Below are 20000 nucleotides of genomic sequence, written 5' to 3'. Positions count from 1 at the left end.
GATGGCGAAAAGAACGCGTCGTTAATATCTGCAAATGTCAAGCATTTTTCATTGCGCGTGACACTCGCGCGTCAGCGAGTCGAGGACGCTTCTCTTCTGCATAGGCCCCGCTTTGATCCTCCCCAGGCCTCAGGGTGGTCCACGTTCCGATCGATGGATGTTTACGTCAACGACGCGGTAACGCGTGGTCCGCGTGCGCCGTGTTAACCGGATTTTAAGTTGTTTCGCGTTGTTCTCGACGCGCGGCGAGGCCCCGAAAATTATTGCTCGGCCGAAAAAAATTCCCATTATCGGGGACCTAGAGGAGCCGGGAGGACGCGCTCTCGAATCTTTCTCGCGTGGGTGTGATCCAACGCGGTTATTTACGATGCCCGGAGAACCTAGAAACCCGTTTCTGAGTTTCGGCCACGGGGTGGTCTTGTTTGGTGACCACTTTCTCACAGCGACCGCTGCATTTTGGCCCCGCGTCTCGTCCCGTGATTTATAACGGTGTAACGGGCTTTCCGTGGGTACAGTTATTTCTTTGTATCGCGAGCTTCGTATTGTATATTTGTATCGGTGAATGTTGCGCCGAGTAGTGAATTTTTAGATCATCTTCTTCACGGTACCTTCGTACATGAAATGATAAAAGTAATTTTGGATTTTAACAAAAATCTGTTGAACGTAAAATTCTGTTGCTGTCTGTACAGGGTGATCCATCTAAATCGATGCAGGTAAATAATATCTTCGAAGCCATCTATGATATTAAAAAATATTATTCTTTATCTAGGGCAAGAAAAATAATAAATAATCTTTACTTCTGTTTCGTCTGTTTTATATTATAGAATGAATATTTCGGACACTAGTTTTATAAATAAAATGCTACTTTTACTTTGAATGTACATGAGAAGCAAATAATATTAATATAGTATTAATAGTATAAATATTATTTTCTAGTACTAATTATTGAAGAATCTGCCCGCTTCTTCACGAACTCCATATCATTAATAATAAATTTCCAAATAATCACTTAAATGAACATTTACTCAAACCGACCTCCGTCTACCAGAACAAGTTAATTAATTTCGCTTCGCCATTAACAAGATTAAATTATTTCTTAATATCCTCTAATTTCATAATATTTTCTAGTTTCATTGCCCAGTGTACAAGTACGATAAACTATAAAAGCGAACGTATTCCGGATCAACATTTCGGACGGGTCAGAGGCGCGTGGGCAAGGATCGCTGGAATAGTTGAATGTCCCGTGCGGTTGTTCGTGCCTGGCAGTCGGTTAATACCGGTTTTATTCGCACCTGGTGAACCGCGCGCGGCGTCTAGCCGCGGCGACGTACGACCTCGCGGCCCGATAAAACCCGACGATTATTTGGCCAAGCGCCGTTTCTTTCGCGACTCTTATCTGGCTTACCACTTGTAGTTTACAGAGCCACAGCCAGTGTGTTCTCTCTCCGGGTTGACTGCCGGTTCCCGAAGATTGCGCCGCCTTGTATTCGCGATACCGCGCCGCATTGTTCCCGTCGTGATCTGTTTGCGATGGATCCCGACGTCGCTCGGCAAACAGTCCTCGGGCACGCGCGAACACTTGCTCTCGAATCGGCGTCCTACGCGGAGGACTGGCGGCTGCTACCAAAATGGCTGCCGCTCGGCACTCTTAACCCCTTGCGCTGTAATAGAAAATTTTGTATTATAACCGTGACCAAAATTATAAATATAATATTAAATACGAATATTATTAATTTCTTCTAAATCGAAGTAATATTGAATTTTTCTGTTATCAAAGTCCAGAAACGGAAGCAAATAAAAACAATGGAGGGAATAAAAATTGTTTGGTCCTCTTAGAGAAATGATTGAGAACATGTTAATTAATATAGCGTCGTAGGAATTGTAGTGCAAAGGGTTAAGCTAAATAAACCAAGAAATACAAACAAAATGTTACACATACTTCGTTTTGAATAATAATTTATTTCTGTATTTCTTGAACCACTTCACTGGTTTTAAAAATATTTAATAAATATGTATTAAATATTTAAAATATATATCTCACAATACGAACCTAAAATACTACAATAAAATAAATATTTTCTTTATAAGTAAAAGAGGGAATAAAATAATGCACTGAAATGTTACATCAAATAATCATTTGTATCACCAGTAAAACATTTAATTTTATTTAAAACACATATGACTTCTTATAACGCCACAAATTATGATTCACTCCTGGCTAGTAAACATTCAAATGGTAATTACTGCTCTATGCACAGTTTCTCCGAGCTGGCTCAAACGAGCTACAATCGAAACAGTTGACCCGGAGCAAACAGATAACAGCGCGCGTGCAAACGTATCGGAGATGATTCGTGGAAGATAGTCGAGTTTATCGCGGCACGTACTGCCCGTTGCTCGAAAGATGGCGGAGAGAAAAGCGTAAGACCGATACCCAGCCAACCCATTCATGTTTGACGTCCACGCAGAAGTAGGGTAAACGTGTTTCCCTTATTGACAGAAACGATCCCTTCTCCTATTACCCAGTTTCCTGGAAACGGGGGACTCGAGCCTGGCCGATTGTACGCAAACAACGCCTGCCGGCTCCTCGTCACCGACCCACTCCACGTGGTCTCCTCCTAACCTCTTTATTTCATTCTCGTTTCTGACTTTTGATTATTATTGACTGAGTTATGATTTATGATTATTGTCCCTTTGCGCTCCGTTGTCTATTTTCAGGGGACATCGTAAATATAGTATATCACTAGATATTATACATATATTATGTAATGTAAAGTATACTATATAATATAAAGTATACTATATAATATAAAGTATACTGTATGATACAAAGTATGCTATAAAATATAAAATGTACTATACAATACAATACTATATACTATATAATATAAAGGTTCGTAAGGGTTGATAGGTACCATCCATGACGGCGCAGAGTGCAAAGGGTTATTATTGTGATTATATTACTACGACTATTACCGACTTATTAAACTAAGTTACGCGTTGAACAAAAGACGTAATTAAGTAAAGCCGACGATCCACCCCCTAGCGATAAAAGTAATTTTCGTGATGCCATATACAACTCTGGACTCCGGATATCCCTTCTCCCCCCTCGACAGAAATCGCGCCATCTTCTCAGCAATGATACAAGCATACACCACGGGGCACACGAAGCAGAATCGATGCAAGCTCGGCGAACGAGGTCGGCGTTCGTGGAGAAAGCTTTCGAACTAGGAACTATCGCCGCGGTGATTTTTCCCGGTTCGAATGAATACGAAGTAGGTCATTGTTGGTGCCGCGGAAGGGGGGGGGGGAGAGCCTGGGTGATCCACCGGAGAGGAGAGTCAGGGTCGCACAAAAGATCGAGAGGGATCGACGATCTCTTCTCCTAGAGGTGTTCACGCGCGGACGGGCCCGTAGGTACCTGCGACCTGCGTCGAACTGGGAGAGAGAGAGAGAGAGAGAGAGAGAGAGAGAGAGAGAGAGAGAGAGAGAGAGAGAGAGAGAGAGAGAGAGAGAGAGAGAAGGGGGGTTAGGATAAAGGAGACAAGCGACGGGACGACGGAGAGGGAGAGTGACGGACCGTTATACATGTATACGTATAACTGCACTCTGAAGTGCATCGATCGAGTGCGGAGAGTGCACCGTAATACAATTTCCGCGCGCATCTCGCTCGCCTCATGCATGCAGCTCCGAAGACAGAATTTCGTGCGACTACGCGGCTTCGGTACCAACAATGCGCAAATATTTTGTCAAACGGGCTGCAATGTTGCCTCCATATGCAATGGAAGGGTTGCAAACGGAGTCTGTTATAATTTCTACGAAAATGCTTCGTGTTGTTAAGGTAATTGTAGAAGCACTGGTTTGGGAATAATTTAAGTGATTAATAGATTAAATATTTTTTCGTTTTGTACTGTCAAGGTTATGTCAGTAATTTTTCACGTTTTCATTGCATATTTTTTAAATTATTAAGTGGAAATAAAATTACGTTAAATCATTGAAAACTATACGGGATAATAGAGAATTCCACGAATTTTTAAGTAGTTGTATTAACTATCACTATTAAAGTTATATTTAATATTATCTACAGCAGTAATATTAGTACAGTACATACTTTAGTACATTCGAGTTTAGTACATAATAGTTCAATCGATTGAGCTGTTTCGGGACCTATGAGTCCCCGAAACCTCGCTCCTCGCCAACTCCGGCAAGAAAACGATCCATCGTGGCGTGTCCTCAAGGGAAAAAGCTGGTCACAGGGTCGTTCGCGTAGCCAAGGGACTTCTTTGCGCCACGGGACCCCGCGACAACCGCGTTCGCCGGCCAAATATGGTCAGGTATGTGCCCAAACATTGATTGCGATTAAAAGAACGCCTGGACCGGGATCGGTTCGACGATTCCGAGAAATAATTCAGCCCTTTGTTCCGGCCGATAGCCGGCCCATTGCCGGCACTAGTCGCTAATAATAAGCCGATTGCGCATTTTCATCCCCCACCCTAGTTTCCTAGCTTTGTTGCTTCGATTGCTAGCGAAACGGCCACTTGTGGCACAGCGTACAGGAGAAAAATGCGGGGAATCGCGTTCGAAATGCGATGGGAGGCTTGCATACAATGAGCGCAATTATCAGGTTATTGCGCGCGTGGTATGTTTAAATTTTAACGTCCAGTGAACGCGATCTTTTTATATTGTGTTTGTTATCCGGAGTTCGGCATTGTTCGGATAAATTCCTGAAATTTAATCTCTTCTGGGATGAATTTTTATGACGGGGAACAATCTAATTGTTTCTTTTTTTATTATCCATTTCATTTTATTCGATGAGATTTTTTTATCGCATAGGGATTCCATAGTTTTTCAACTGAATCTTATTTTTTTATACGTAGAATAATCATAATTTTCAGAAAACTGAGGAGGTTGAATAAAAATCAATTTTCCAAAATAAATTCTCTGAAATAAATTCTCTAAAATTAATTCTTTAAATATATTACAAAGAGATTATTATCATTAAAATTATTCCAATTTCTGTTACCCTTTTACAGTGACGCTTATAAAACTGGAGGAAAATTGACTTCTGCAAGTAATCGTCGCCCGAGCTTAATGTGGCCAATTAATTTCAGTTCGCCGTTCAATCGCCAATTTAGCGGCCATTTTAAATGTTATTGAATGCCATCTAAATGGGCTACATCGTGGTCCAGTCACGTTTCAGGACGTCCAATAACATTTGAAAGTATTGCGATCGTTTCCTGAGCGTGTCGTGACTTGACTATCACGACCATCATAATGTGGGACAATGCTAATGCCAGATAAGTGATACGTATGAAGGAGATGAATGATTGGTCGTTTTTCAATCGGTGCATACTGATGCGACACGGTGGGAAATCGCGCCGAAAATAATGTACGTTTTCGTGGGCAAAACTATTGGCATCGCTAGAAGTGTAACAAATGGTTCAATTAAGTGAACAATTGCGCGAACAACATCGTGCCATCAACTTTGAATTTTAATAAATTTACCTCCACCAATTTAATTGAATTTTTTCGAAAGCGATTTAATTTCAATTTTCCGCCAACGATTTAAATTTAAATTTTCCACCAACCTATTAATTTAAATTTTCCGCCAATCGGTTAATTTAAATTTTCCGTCAACCATTCAACTTAAATTGTCCCTCGACGATTTAATTTCAATTTTCCGCCAACTAATTTTAAGACAAAAGCTGTGAAATCGGTCATTTTTACCGACACGGTAGGTTTAGCGTTAAATGACTCGCTTTATGCTTTTGTATAGGTACGGAGATAACTTTTTTAATAACATCCGTTTCCCTCGAAACAATGGAACTGCGATCGTAATCGTTCAACGAGATACGAAATATCGTAAAACGACTGAGAATCGAGTTCTCCCGTCGCGTGCAACAGGACCTGCATACTAACGTTTCGCGTAAAGGTGTATCGGAGCTCTGAAAAGGTATACTGATCGAATAAAATGGTCGCGTCGCCCCGTGGATCGAACCGGAAACATAGTTTGTTCTTCCGTTTTCGCTCGTGCTTCGTCATTCTCTTCGCGTGTCGGATCTGCGCGCAGCCTTCTCTATGCTTCATTAGCAGCTTAACTTCATTATTTGCGCTAATTGAAGCATTCGGGAGCTAAAATAGACATTCATTTTGTTGCTTAATAATTTCATAGATTGAAAGTAATGCAATAATATCTTTAAAATGATTAAACGTTTCTACTGTTTTGTATTTCACTCAATCATTGCAATCATCGTCTAACAATTTTAATTTTATAATTTTTACTCTTACTTAAGATAGGACTCCATCATTACAATGTATTAATTTATATTAAATGATTACATTGTACTACAATATATTAGTGAGTATATTATATTTATATTATCTAATATTATAATAAAATATTTTATAGAACATTCATTCGATAAAAGAAAATTTATTATTTCCCTAACATTTTCTCCAACAATTAATTCTATTGTAATTCTTGATCAGACAATTCAACTTTTTACTCCCAATTTAATAATGTTTATATTAACCATATTGCCGATTTCGATCGAGTATATTCCATGGTCGATGGAGTGTCCCTTTGTACAGTCTCGGCGAGAACTGTTCGGCACATTTATCGTCACGATATTATTGCGACAATTATTCCCCTAATACACTTTTATCGTTCGTCGCACTTTGTCGGCCGGTTCAAAGGAATTTTAAATTAGCTGATAAGGTTTATGCCGGGCAATAAAATAACAGACTCGGTCATAATCCACATTTTGTGTTCCCTTCTGGAAGTTACAGGCTGCCGTTAATTTTACTCGGTAATACACGTCAGCCTGCCTCTTGTATTTTTCAAATTGGAACATTTTGCTCGGGGCACCAGCAAGCGAACAATTAAAACTCTTTTCCCTCTTTTTTGGAGATTCGAACGCTGTTCACGCAGTACCTTTTCCCGGCTAAAAAATATCAAACGCCATAAAATTCCGCAACCCCATCATACATTCACCGCGGATTCCGCGTCATCCGTCGACGGCCAACGCGAACCCATCGACCGCTCGTCGCCGTAAAAAATTTGTTGCAAATCTGTTCCAGAATTCTATAAATGGATTCCGAGTGGAAATCGTCCGAGGCGCACGTTCGATTCCGCTTCCGCTCCCATCGAGCACGTGTGCGAGACTCGTCTTCCCGTTCATTTTTTTCTCTGCACCTTCCGCTCGACGTAACGGCGCGTCGCTTCTCCGGGACAAGCAACGAGAGCGTTCCGCGCTAATTATTCCGCTTCAATTAACCGGCTCCCTCCCCCCGTAGCGCCGCGCGGCACTTTCCTCCGGTAGATCGGTATCGGCGGGTCAATTAAACGGCGCAATCCCGGGTGCCCGTCTTCTCGTTTTCGTCGCGCCACCTTTCGCTTACCCCGTTCCCCGAAAGTCGTTCCCTCTCTCTCTCTCTCTCTCTCGCTCTCTCGTCTGCTCGACTCTACTTCCCTATTTTATTGTCCCGCGGAAGAAACGGCGGTCTCCGTCCCTTTCGCCGGTTAATAACTTCCGGCGTAATTAAAATTTGATTACGCGCCGCCATACCCCCACCCCTAAAATCGACAAATTGTCGGTCGTTCCTCGTTACGGTAACACGTTGGCTTGATTAAGCGTCGATCCTCCCGGCGGTCGGAGACGGCCAAATTTCATTTCGAATGGCAAATAACGAGTTGAGAGTTCAATTTTTGTTTAATTGATGTCTTTTTGAATTTTTGCTTGATTTGGGCACTTTTTACTGAGTTAAAGCATTTCATGTCTTATTAAAGTATCTTTTATTCGATTAAAGCGTTTTTTTATCGAATTAAAGTATCTTTTATTAGGTTAAAGCATCTTTTATTCCATTAAAGCGTTTTTTATTGAATTATAGCATTTTTTATTCAATTAAGGCATTTTTTCGTGAAATTTCCGTGTTAGCAATTTCTGGATGATTATTATATCTTTGTTTGTTCTGTTTCAGGTATACGGGAAAACCGAAGGACGAAAAGGTAGCAACAAATATTCATGTAAGGAAATATACATATAAGCTTATTTAAATTCTTACGAGACGGATAGAAGATGACGATAAGTTCTATTATACTTTCTTTTTGCTTTATTTAATTTCTAGACATTTGTTCACTAAGAAAGTGTACTTAAATTATAGTGTACTTAATTGTTAAAACTATTCCCATACCTTGAAGTTTTATGGTTAATACAGATGAATCATCGTTACTTTATCGATCATCTAGCATGAATTAAAGCCGTGAGTTTGACAATTCCCATACCTCTTTTTTAATACAGATGAATCATCATCACTTTGTCGATCATCTAGCATGAATTTATTATAAAATATAGAGGCGCTGTTTACTCGTAGATAGAAACACTTTCGTTGACCATTAATTTCTAATTAATTAATTTTTGGCGCCGTCAGCGTGTCTACTTTCTCTGAATTTATCATGACTTTTGAATCAATTAATTTCTTTGATCTCCTTCTTTTTTAATTGGCGGTAATTTGTTCTGTCGACACAAGAAATTGCGTATCGTTGATGAAACAAAAGCAAGCAATGTTTACGAGGTTAAGGAACGGTCGTTCGAGGCTCGCGCATACCCACGTAATGACCGAGAGAGAACAGAAGAAACGCAATTTCTGTAATTATATCTTATCAGCTAGTCATCATCCGAACAATTTACATACGAAAGAACGAAGCATCGCCACCTAACTGATCTTCGCGAAGTCGTGCGAAGTCGTGGGTAGTCGGGGACCGTGACGAAAATTGCGACCTCTGTTTCGAGATACAAATCCGTGGACGAAGTAACCGGGGTATGATAAAAGTAGCAAACTACAACTATACCTAACTGAAAACTCAATATATTAGTGGTACACTTTAACTATAAACTATAAATGAAAATGTAATATTTTTTATTTCATCGATGTTGTTAGCGATAATAAGCGTCAATTTTCAGTGGAAGAATATGTTGAACTTCTGGTAAAAAAGTAAGCGTTCATTCCTTGCACTATGATTTCTCTTACAATTATGTTGACTAGGATTTCAACGTCCTTAACTTTTTGTAGCTCGACGGAACTTTGAACTCGCGTTCTCGTTTTCTAATGTTCTTAGCCTAGTTTTATTTCCAGCACAATGTTGCATAAATATTTTCTTCTATCTTGTCCTTTTTACTCTTATCTTATACATTTTTTATAAACACTGTCAATGACGTGTACACACCTTTGTCATTACAATTCTTTATTTACAATTCATCACATAAAAGAATATTTTCAGTCAGCCATTTACCAATAAAACCGTATTTCAATCCAATTTTTCTATTGTTCTTAGTATCAAGTATTATACTATATCTGATCTTTATATCACTCTCAGTATGAAGTACTATACCCAATTTTTATTTCCTTCTCAGTATCAACCACTGTATCCTATTTTTACATTATCCTCAGTATCAAGTACTATACCCAATTTTTAAACCCTTCTCAGTATCGAGTACCATACCCGATACCGGAAATCGCCGCTTGAAAAATCGACCGGGAATAAAGTGCACGAATCTTCGCTGCACAGCATAAGTAATAGTCAGCCCGTCGATACGCAAGTCCCCTGGCAATCGAACCCGACGCGGTCCGCAGCATCCGAAAATTCAAAAGCCGAGAGAGCGACGGGGCGGCGTCGCGGGGCCGGGCTCGAACGTTCCGCGGGCTGGTCCGGATGGAAACGAAGATTTCCGAGAAAACCGGGGAGAGAGCGCTCTGTCGGTCTGTAATTAGGAGAGCCCCGGTATCGATGTTCTTTAAGAAGCGAGGAGGCACGCACCGAACAGAGTAACGCCGCAAGGTGCATCGACCCTGAAATCAATATTTCTATTAGGCTCTCTGTATCAACCGTCTGCTTATACAGTTGTGTGTTTGAATTCCACCGCGCCGGCCTCCTCCCCCTCCGCGCCGGTGCCCACGCCCCCCTGCCCCGCGGCTTCACCCTCGGAACACCAGCTTCTGTTTCTCTTGGTTCTCACTTCAGGCAGCGCGCGCCGCCGCCGGTTCCGTTTGCGTTTCCACGGAACAACCTTCTCGTTGCGTGACGAGCGCGTTACCGTCGGGGCTTTGATACGCGCGGCCACAAAGTCACGGGCTCCGAGAGAAAACTCTCTTTTGCCGTAGAGAGAGAGACCGTTGAACCCTCCCGCGTGCGAGCGCGCGCGCGCGCGCCACCGTCACGGATATGCGCGTCAATGATACGCGGGGATCAACCATTTAACCGAGCGATCATTCCTTTTTTTTTTTTCTCTTTTTCGGTGACGAGCATGAAAATCATGCGGAACGACGGATTAATGCAGCCCCGAACATGTGAACGCGCCTTGCGGTATCGATCGCTTCTACGCGCGCTTTTAGAGGGACTAGATGGAAATGCTGCGCTCGAGGTTAATTCAACCGTGACACTGTAATGACTCGGGACGAACCTTTCGCGCGGAATCTGTTAAATACGAGATCTAGGCGGTTTTTGTAAAAATTGGAGTAAGATCGCCTGTTAGGGACGTTTTGGAACGGAAGGGGAGATGTTAGAGAAATAGAAATTGCATTGTTTTAGCGATAGTAAATTTACCAGTGTTGTTCTGTCAACGCTAAAATTATTTTTTCACGATATATATCTATTTAATTGCTCGCTTTTTAAGCTGTGTGACTTTAAAGTTACAGCTGGTTATAGGGGATTAGGGGTGTAAAAGTTCTAATCATGATCGTGAAAGAAAATTGCAGTGCAAGGGGTTGGCACTTGACACGTTACTTACCAGCGTCTCTAAAAAACCATATAAAATAAGAATAGAAGAGATGCAATTTGTTACTGCAGCTATGTTGGATACTATTTTACACCTAGTAGATTATAACATAATTTGTCTCAATTATAATAAAAACTCAGTTGACTGGCACGTCTGTCTGAGCGTTAACACGTTGTCGACTGATAACGACCTTTAAAACTCTATATTTAACAATTAAAAACTTCTTAACAAATTCGTCAATGACAACGATCTCAATCACGTTGCACAAAGTCGTCCCCAGAAAAATAATCTAATTTAATTATAATGATTTCCTTCGTCACGTAGAATACGATCTTGAAGATGCCTTTCGCAATTAATATATTCAATAATAAATAATAAATAATAATAAACGCGAGCGATTGTTTCACGCAGAATCAACCTTTCCACATTTTCCCAAGAATCGCTCTAATAAAAAATCTACACCGTTTAACCCTAATTCCGTAGAAAACCGGCGGCGAATAAATCGCGCGGGCCGATTTAAAATTGTAATCCGCCCCGTAAAGAAATCGGTGCGAGGCCAGTTTTTGAAGTTGAAGGAACGGCGAAGTGTTTACCATGCTCGTTGCGACGGGGGCTGTAAAAAGGGCAATCGGAACGGGATATCGAACGGATGTGTAACGTCACAAGTCCTCGGCGAGCCGATCGAAATTCTATATTTAGACGTAGAAACTGCCGGTGCTCTAAGTACGGTAGCCCACGTATGGCACACGGCTATTCCCGTATTCTAGCCTCCTCGTGTACGCCTCTCTGCCGGGCTCTGTTCGTTTTTCGTCTGCGCCCTGTCCTCGCCTCGCTGACGGACTCTCGTTCCTTTTTGCCGTAAGTCCTTTCCGTGGCAACGCTTTCGAGCGAACGATGAAATTCGCGCGGCTTGATCCGGACGCGCTGTTTCTCTATAATCTCTAGTATGGAATAGCGTTTTTAACGAAATACCTTCCAGGTTCTTTCGGAAGAGTTGAGGCGTTGGAAATATTTGTTGTATTTCGAAAAGGGGTTTTTGTCGAGTGAAATGATTTTTAGCCTTATATTATAATTTATGTGAATTTATATAAAATACCTATAGAATTCTTATATATATTAGTAATAATTATAGTATAATATAGTTATTAATATATATATAATTTTTATATTTTTTGTTATCCATAACTATTTATTATAATTTCTATATCTAATACAAGATAACATCACGTTAAACTTGAATGGATGTGTAGGTATATAATAATACAGTTATGATATACAGGGTGTCATGTAACTGGTGATATAATTAATTTTGTGTCAACAAATTAGTTGTAAAAAAAGAAAAACATTCGTTCATTTAAGGGTCCATTTTTGAGAACACAGAAATTCAAGTAGAATTAGCTTGTCATGACCAGACGTACTACTGAATTCCTATTCAATACTATTATTATTATTTCTGAATATTATTATTACTATTTCTTCAAACAAACTAACCTGATTTTTATATCCCAAATATCTCCATCGTACTTTATTTTATTCCATAATTAACACATAACAGAAATTATATATTTCACCAAAGATTATCTTCCACCTCCTCCACATTTAATCGCATTAATAAAATAATTTTTAATACACCGTTAATACCAGTCTTCTTAACCGTTATTATAGCTATCATTAAACCCTTATTATATCAGCTCCCAAGCCGCGCTTTAAAATAATGGTTCACGCCGCGTCGAGTGCGTTACCATGCGTCTCGCGTGCAAAATGGCGCGCGTCGATGGAATACGAAATCCGTCGATAAGAAAAAAAAAAAAAGAAAAATTACGAATGCAATTTTCGCAGTTGTGAATGAGTAATGCGCGACGGTGGAATGGTAAATCGGTGCGACACACGATCCAAGGGAAGCCTCGCCGGTATCTCTCACCGCGTTGCTGAATGAGGGAATTCTTTGTTCGCGCGCGCCCGAAGTTCGTTCTGGTCAGTGGCGAATTTCTAGGAGAAATCGCTATCTGGACGCGTAAACGGGGGAAAAAAGACTGGCGTTATAATTATACCGAACGATTGATTGCACCGTGAGACTTTGCCAGTAAACATACGAGCGAGATCGTACTCTTCGATTTCTCATTAATTAAGCCGCCGGAGCGTTGTCGGGCTGCGAAACGTTGGTTGAAACGAAGATCGAACGTTCGCTTGTTTTCACGAAACTTCTGAACGAAATTGAAAAATATTTACTCCATAAGGTTTCGTACAATTCCCTTTATATTGCAAGTTTAAAAGATATTATGTTGTAAATTAGTTTTGCGCTTTGTGGAATGAAAATGCTGCTTTTTGAATATCTGACATTGCAATAGACAAAGAAGCGCGTTAATTTTATTGTGAAAATACAGTTATCGTATATTTTATAAATAATGTTAAATTATTTTATATTCATCTCAATATATTCTACTATTTATTAATAATACATTGGATATGGAATTATGGAATTTATAGCAGCCTCCAGACTCGAATTGGGTGACTTTTCTGCATCATCTTGAATTTACTGTCACGCGTCGTGTCGTATCTTTCTGTACCGCGAATTCTGCCTCTTCTTCCAGTTAACAGTAAACTAACCAGATAACAAGATATCTTGCTGGATTTCTCGAAAAACTGCTTACGTGTAATGTCAAGTTGCAGATTCAATATTAGCTGGAATTTTGAAAGGCTGTGGAACTAGCGATGGAAAAACAATTCGCGAAATCCAAGCGAAGTGCTTCGCTATTTGTTAACTTGCTCATGGAAGGTTAAAAAATGTCCTTACTAGTTCTAACCCTTTCATTTCGTTATACTTTATTTCTATAGGTATTATTTAACAGTATCTCGTAAATATATTTCGACTGGAGAAAATAATATTTCTTTGCAGAAAGAAATGGATGCTGCAATAAAGAATTATTGGAATAAATAGAATAATCTTTGGCGAATAATAAAAATTATTTTACTACTCTAATAAAATAAAATAAATATTATTTTAGTTAGACATCTATTCGAGCAATGTTAACATCTGCTCCATGGAAGTGCGTCGTCCTCGGTGGACAGCACCGCGCATGATCGACCGCCGGCGTCCAGAGTGATTGCCATACTTCCTACTTTCCCGCGAATCTTATTTCCTCTCCGTATCCTCGCGATATCCTTCGCCGGTTCTCCACCGTGCAAACCTAACGCAACGAGGCGCATAACAGAATCAACGGCGAATCAATCTTCGTTTGCGTTCTGCAAAATGGAGGAGCATCGATGCACACACGCCTGTTGTCGGGCTCGATTGGAGTAATTGAAATTGATAACAGCCGCAAGGCCGGCGAATTGTTAATAACCTCGATTTCGTGCAACTAAATATCGGCTCTGCCAATACTGTTCTTTTTTTTTTTTTTTTAAATCGATTAAACGAAACACTTTTTCTGGACGATTAAAACGTCATCGAGTACGACTCGTTAATGAAATGGAATTTCATTTAGCGAGAGAACAATCGACGCCGCCCTTTACCCGGCGATTTGCATATCTCCGCGAGGTTATATTTATCATCCAGCGGGGCAATTTTTATGATCGATCACGATCGAGAACTATAAACGCGTGGCTGCAATGGCGGACGCAGCGAGTCACATGTTTTCCGAGATATTGTCGCTTAACAATCGGAGAGCGATGTCGAGTCAGATTTGACCCCGGTGAATTAGTGTACCTCAAACATTATTAAATAAACTGCTAAAGGTTGCGTTGTCAGAAATGACTTGGCATTCGTTTAAAATTGCGCGATGTTCTCTACTCCGTGACATTTATTTTCACGATATTTTCTCTAGTAAAAATACGCAAATTCCGTACGTCGCCTTAAATTAATTAATTTTAATTGACGACTCGCGGCGCTTTTCTTTGCAGATATAATAGACGCGTAAAACAAAGGGAATTCTAAAAATGAACGAAGTTCACTCGTCGCACAGAGACGCGAGGAACGAAGTCTCTGCTTTACGACAACGTCGTAAAATCTGATATACATGACTTTTCCATGTCGTTTATTATAGTTTGAACGAAGTCTGTTATCCGCGTTCGAATAAAAATCCGAAGGCTGGAGTTCCGATGCATCGTACAATGTTACGAGTTATTTGAAGTGCTATAAAACGGCCGCGCGTAAATCTTTAAGATTGCGTTGCGAACGCTTTGATCTTCAAATCTCGAGTCGTAGAATAATTTGTTGTATTTCGTCGGATCGTTTCAATGTGGTCGAATAAAAAAATCCATCTACATTTTGTTGTTCGCTTCCTAGTATAGCAATATAATAATACATAATATATAGAAGTAACAGTAAATATTTCTGCAAAATATGTCCACGCAGATTATCGTTCGATTAACCAGAAATTTTCGTCGACAATTTACTCGTCCCTTCGCGTTGATTGTCAGTTCGTTACGGAAACATTTTATCTTCATTTCGCGAAATAAACGCGTCTCATTTCCGTTCGCGGACTCGCGCGGAATTGATCAGCCTAATTGACAACTGGAAAAGCTCTCGGCGATCGAATTAAAAATCCCATACTGGAGAGAGAGAAGGCGGCGACGTTCGCGCAAATAATACGTAACCGGTTAACCGGGAAATTGAACTTTTGTCCAATTCGTTTTACAATGGGGACATTTTTCTTCGCGGCGAGAAATTATATTGTCGCGGTTAAAGTGATTACGGAATCGATTCTCGTTTCCTGATTATTCATTTTCGCGAAATAGTTGATGAGATATTTAGGAAATATATAAATGGGACAGTTCCGATATAATTTAATTTAATTTGGTTCTTGGTTATGTTTGCTCTTCGAGAAATAGATGGTATAGTCGGTGAAATTAATTTAAGTTTTTCGACCAATTCAGATGGGTTTTTCCTAATAGAAAATGGCGTCCTATGGTAGTAGATGATGGCTAGCCTTAAGCTTTTATTTCAAATACATTCTGTAATAACCAATTAGGAACATCTTCATTTCTTTAATTATTGTATTAGAACGAATCATTGTAATTATTTTGCTTATGCAAATTTCATAATCTATTAATTTTAGAATAATCATAATTTTAAGAAAACTAAAACTAACCTGCATTACCTCTATTTAATATAACCAGTGCATACTATATACGAAAGATTAAATATCTTCAGAATTCGATAATACAAAAATCATATGCAGACGCAACAATTTGGTAACGACGTCTCAGAGTCGCCACTCGGGCGCAAAGGGTTAAATGGTCAATCCCGGGCACCGAACAGCAACACGAAATAAACGTTAGCGTTGCCCGGCGCGTAACGAACGCCGAAAAAACCAGGAAAAGGAGCACGAGAACGCGCTCCCATAGAGAAGGTTCTCGTTAAAACACCGGGGAAGGATCGCCGGTAAACCCAATGAGGATCTCATTCAGCTTCCCTCGTTATTTTGACGCACTGTTGAATGCTTTCAGACCTTTTTTTCCACCCCCCCCCCCCCCCCCCCCCCCACTTTTTCTTTTTTCACTTTCGCGTTTTCGTCTTGCGCTTTCGAAATTCGCTGCTCGACGAGCGTCGCGCGGCCGCCGCCATTCTCGCCCCGCGTTGCGTTATTTTTGCGGAACGATCGAGTGCATCGCCTACGATCGTCGTCCCCTGTACATTCTTTTTATCGATAAGCCGGCGCGCGGTTCCGTCCCCGCGCGCGGATGCCTCGTCGCGGATGAATGCCGCGACTGTTCCGTGGAACGCGTCCCGGCGCTGGATGACGTCAAAACGCGGCACGTCGTGTCGCATTCTTGTCGCGAGCGCACTCGAAAAAAAATACACGCGACGCGGCCCCCGTATCCTGTTTCGCGTATCGATTTCCACCGTTAAACACGCGATTTTTCGTGCCCGATCGCCTCTCTCGTAGGCGTGCGACGACTCGAGCGAAACTCGATCATCATCGGTACATCGACACAAAATTGAATATCTTGAATGATTCATTCAATGAATTATTTCTATAGAATTGCTTCGAGTCCGGCAATTTTCTGATTTGAAATAAGAAAAAGCGATTTTTTATTTTTAAAAATAAAAAAATTAAAAATCCACATATTTGCTAATCTCACAGCTAATACATCGTAAAGCTGATTATTGAAATAACTTTAACAACACCCCGGGATATTTTCGAAAGCAATTTTCTTCATCGAACCGCGAGAAATCCTGCGATTTAACTCTCAACAGACGATCATTAGCACCGCCAGGTCATTTCTGACAACATAACCTTTTCCATTCGATTTCGCAGCACCCAACGTACGCCAATTTAGCTCGGCTCGAATAAGACCCGGCACCGCCTTCCGTTCCAGCATCCGACCAGCCGCTCGCCGACCGCTAAACAGCCGCGACGCGAGAGCCGAATAAAGGAAGACAGCGATCGATCAATCATCCACCGCCTCTAATTAGCAAAGTTCAATGGGAAAAATCTTTTGTATCTCGGCAATGACTACTGGTCCAAGGGAAGCAAGAGAGAGAGAGGGGGGGAGAGGGGGGGGGGACGGGGTGGGCAACGAAACTTTCTCCGGTCGATTCAGCGCGTTGCCGTAATAGAATTGCAACGATTGCGTCGAGATAGGATTGAAACGGACGCAGAAGCTCGATGCTCCCTCCGTCGCAGTTTCCTTTCGTTGCCCGTCGGCTCGTTCGTTTTCTCCCGCGTCCGCGGTCGCACTTGTCTCATTTCACCGTGGCTACGGCCTTCTTCGTCTTCTTCCTTTTGTGGCGCCTCGGAAACGCCGCGTTACACACTTTCGCGATGCGACGACGCCGCGCTCCACGCGAGGATGATTTCGAGAGAGAAAGGAGGCGCGGCAGGAGGAGAAGGAGGATGGATACAGCGATAATCGAGATCGACGATGGAAAACAACGAGCAAGTGGGGAGGAGCGACGGGATCGTGGTGAACGTAAAATTCGCGGCGAGGAACGGCCGCGATAAGAGCGGCGCGATGACAAGCGACGTCGATCGGCGTCGATGAAACCGGCGATTACTCGCTGTTCGAACTCCCGGCTATTTATAGTGTAATTGATTCGAACTATAGCTGGCGATTTTTGAAACTAGAGGTTCTGTTTATGGTCGCAGGAAATTTTTGAAATTCGAAAATTGCTTGTAATAGTGTTTTATTTTGTAAACTCTGGTTTTGCTATACTTACAGAGTAGATTATCTTGACGTAACCTTTTTGTAGCGAAATTTTACTAATAAAATAGCATTTAATATAGCAAAATAGTATTTTGCCAAGAATGTGATAAATAGATATTTTATTTTATGTCATGCATATATTTTTGAGAGTAAAATATATTTTTGTTCGAAAGAAAGTTAAGTCATTGCACACAATTTTTAAACTAATATCTCGAGTAGTATTTCGTTCGAAAAATAAATATCAATACTAGTACCTTACTTCACAATATTTTATTTATTAAAATTATCGTCGACTAAAACATTTCTATTTCAAAAGAAGTGTCCATTGGCGTATGCCTCTATAAACAACATAGTTTGTATTTAGAAGTATAATCTGCAGAGTATGTTTGACTAAAAATCTCCAATATTGCATTCACGACTCATTGCGCAATGAAATAACCCTAAATAATCGCATTAATAAGCGCAACGTAGATAGCCTTAATAATTCAGACGATTTACGACGGAATAAATTTTAATCTAACAGACTAGAATCGTTCCGGCCGAAGGAACGAGCAGATAATCGTTAACTTTAACAACGAGCATAATTATTGTTTGTTTAAACGTTTCAAGAGATCGTCGGATCCGGCCGGCTCGGTTCACGCGTTCGAACGCCACGTTTTATCAGATCCCGGTCGCACAACCGACTTTCACTCAGCTAATTAGCGTTCCGTTGATTTAGTCACTGTTCGAGTTATTATGTTTATAATATCCGGTTCAGCGTCGTGGGGTGAACGATAACGAGCGCGGAGGGGTCCGAGATACCGAGCGTGTTCTTTATTCAGGGAGCAGACGCAGAGCCAGCGATGCCAAGTTTGGAACCGTTAACATATTTCCATTCATAACCCGGACCCGCTGGCCGGCCCGTGGCCGCGCTGTCTCTTTTCTCTTCGCTTTCCGACCGTACGAAGTCAGCGACCGTAAGGGAGGATGATGCGTGTTCCCGGTCTCCTCGAGCGATGTCGAGAAATAACCGTCCTCTTACGGTTGATATTACTCAAAAATTCAAGGGCTAAGGAACGGCCGCGCGTAACTGTTATGAATGTCAGGGTGTCCCACGAGTTTCTTCCTTTTTCAATGCGAATCTAGTAGACGATTAAGGTTGATTTATTGTGCTATATTTCCATATTTTGGTATAAAAGATAAAGTATTCTATTCAGAAAAATCGACTTTTAAATCTTCGAAACGTCTACGTTCATAGAAAAGATAAATGTACTCCTTCGAACTATTATATACAATTTTTACAATTTTACAATTTATAACTATTGTATACGATTTTATAACAATAATATCGCGTGTCTATTTTTACTTCATTTATCTTATTAATTGCGAAAGTTATCCAATTTTTAAAAAATATATAATAACATCGAAGCTCGCTTATTACACTCCAACTCTTTTATCTCAATAACAGATAACAAATTATTAACTTCCATGATAACCACTTCACAGTTACTAAACTGTTAATACAACTGAAAAAAATAACTTCGCGCGCAAACATAGTTAAACACTTCCATTCCAACTGCAACGCAGAAATTGCGATGATCGATCGCGCGGATCCTCGTTGCACGTGTCGAAGCTGAAAGACGCCGTCGGCCGCGTTTTCATGGGAATTTCTCGGTCATCCAATCGTCGAACTGTCTCACGGGCGGGCGCAGAACCGAGAGATCCCCGGACGTTCGACGGTTACGTAAAAGGATGAGACGCGGTGAACGGGGATATTCCAGCAGATCGATGATCGTAGTCGTCGTCGTCGTCGAGTCCGTGGCTCGCCTGCGATTCTCCGGCTTTGTAGCGGGAACCCCTGATAGATGCGCGTGTATCGAGTGACAATCATTCGATGCCTAACGCAGATATTATGAATGCCTCGAGATTCGATGTGACACTAACGGATGGGGCCGGGAAGGAAGTCGATACGTCTTCGTCGCCGAACGAAAACGACGCCGTGGTTTGTTCGTGTAGATAAATATTTTACCAGCGACGATCGCGAGGTATTTCGCGCACGTTAGCGTCGGTCACGCCGCGCGCAAGCTGAAGAGGCATCGC

General features: G+C 41.1%; 1 protein-coding gene across 2 annotated transcripts in view; it reads left to right on the top strand.

Annotated features, from left to right (window-relative positions):
• LOC144478781 (uncharacterized) overlaps positions 1–20000 on the top strand; it is a 232899-nt gene that overhangs the window by 31233 nt on the left and 181666 nt on the right. Inside the window, exon 2 of one of the 2 annotated variants that reach the window (XM_078197048.1) lies at positions 7978–8005. The gene's annotated coding sequence lies outside the window, so the exon portion shown is untranslated. Of the gene's footprint in view, positions 1–7977; positions 8024–20000 lie in introns of both variants that reach the window. The other variant, XM_078197039.1, reaches the window with a different exon arrangement.

The sequence above is a fragment of the Augochlora pura genome, chromosome 1, assembly GCF_028453695.1.
Source record: "Augochlora pura isolate Apur16 chromosome 1, APUR_v2.2.1, whole genome shotgun sequence".
In the NCBI taxonomy this organism is placed as follows: domain Eukaryota; kingdom Metazoa; phylum Arthropoda; class Insecta; order Hymenoptera; family Halictidae; genus Augochlora; species Augochlora pura.
Note: the sequence above shows the minus strand (reverse complement) of the source record. Positions and strands in the feature narration are given on the sequence as shown.